Source organism: Solanum verrucosum, unplaced genomic scaffold, assembly GCF_900185275.1.
Source record: "Solanum verrucosum unplaced genomic scaffold, falcon-dt-bn FXZP01000241.1, whole genome shotgun sequence".
Lineage (NCBI taxonomy): Eukaryota > Viridiplantae > Streptophyta > Magnoliopsida > Solanales > Solanaceae > Solanum > Solanum verrucosum.
The window spans coordinates 65,933-67,915 of NW_026020543.1; positions in this window are offsets into that span (position 1 = coordinate 65,933).

A 1,983-nucleotide genomic window follows, 5' to 3' on the forward strand; every position below is an offset into this window, starting at 1 on the left:
CTAGTGCTTTGGACACCCTTAGGGCTAAGGTTGCCACATTGAAGGCTGAGGTGGTCCAAATTCAGTCAATGTACATCTCGACACTTTGGGGTAATGTTTCCCTTTCAGATGTTGCTTCCCTCACTTCTCGAGATGCCTTATACTGCACCTTCCTCTTCTGTACCATAGGTCGATGTGGATGAGAATGTTGAGGATGAGGAGTTGGCTGAGAAGACCGATGAGGAGGGGCTGAGAGAGGATGAGCATGGGATTGTTGAGACCTTGTTAGAGGTGCACGAGACTGAGGAGGTCGTTATTTAGGCTACCCTAGAGAGGTCTCTCTAAGAGACTTTAGTTGTTGGACCCAGTGGAGTCACTCCAGACTCCTCCACACTTCTAATTACTAAGACGGGCACTGATGCCCAAGCCGAGCACATATGCCCCACTTGAGGCTTCTCCACCAGAGACTCCGGATGAGAATGCTCCATAGACATAGCTTGTCAGGGGAATTCTATATCTTAGCCTCCAATTTATGTTAATTTTACATTGCGGACACTACTTTTTATTTTTGGTGGGGTGAGGACCTTCGTGTCAAAATTACCCTTTTGCTTGTATTTTGGTTATTTCATATTTTGAAATTTTGTAGTTAATGTTTTTTTCATATCAGAGTGCTTCTCTTTTGGGACAGTGTGTCTCTGTACTTTAATTTTCATTCTCTTTTAATTAATGGAACCCCCCATGAGTTCAAATCATAAAATGCTTGTTGTTTTCATTGATAACAATTTGGGAATCAATTTGTTTGAATATCAATCTTACATAGTACTCATGATGAGCATGTTGTGTAGTGTTGGTGTTGCAAGAGTGAAATCGATGTGGTTACATCTTTTGAGCAATCTGTTTGAATCTTGTGTTGACTAGCACCGTTATGTGAGCCTTGCAATGACCATCACACGTGCACTTTTGATATTTTTGGGATGTGCTTGATGAGTGTCTTTTGAAGTGCCATGTGTGGTGAGGTTTACTTGAAAACATGCATGTGGAGTCCTAGAATTTGCCTTGTTAGTCCAATAAGTTGAATCTTGGTGAATGTGGGACATGATCTTGGGCGAAAATTCAATGAGGGAGCCAAACTTTCTATTAATACTTGGGTGATTACCTTGTGAGGGTGTGAACCATTTGAGCCTAACCTATTGGTTGACATCTGAAAGAAGCCTCTTGAACCAAAATTACCCCTACCTTCTCACCTAAAATCATTTTTGAAGCATGGTGATACTTGAATAGCCCACTTAGGACAAAAGCCTAAGTATGGGGTGTGGATAGGAAGGATGAATGAGAGCCAAGTGAAGAGCAAAGAAGTAATGAGACTCAAATCTTAAAGTTTTACAAGAATAAAGAACCCCTCCTTATACAAAAAAAAAATAAAAAATTGTGTGTATTTGTCATCAATTTGATGAGAATAGCCTAGAAAAATGAAAATGAAAAGGAGAAGTGAATCAAATAAAAGGGAGTTCCAAATAAATTGAGTGGAAAGTCAAGACTTGAGTCCTCAAATGAGAAAGAAGGAAAAGAACTTGAGAAGAGGTGATGATGATTGCAACAATGCTTTGAAAAAGGTGTAAGTTACTTATTCAAATTGACCATGCCTTAACCCTTAGCCCCATTACAAGCCTAAAAGACCCGTTGGATCTTACATGAACTAAGTTGTTTGATGGTTGAAAAATATAGGCAAACTTATGCGACAAAGCTTGCATATATTTCTCTTTTGAGAGAGTGAGAGTTGCATTGATTCCTATTACCTTTGTTGATTTTCTTTGTGAGAGCATGGAATCGTTCTTGATGTGAGGGCATTTGAATGCATTTGTTGAAACATGTTCTTGCATTGGAAAAGAAGCTAAAGTGAGCTTGAGCTTGTGTTAAGACTAGCGAGTCATCTTGTGAAGCTTTTTTTATCATGATTTAGGGTAACATGCTATTAAGAATAGTCTTGCCATGGTTCTTGAATTT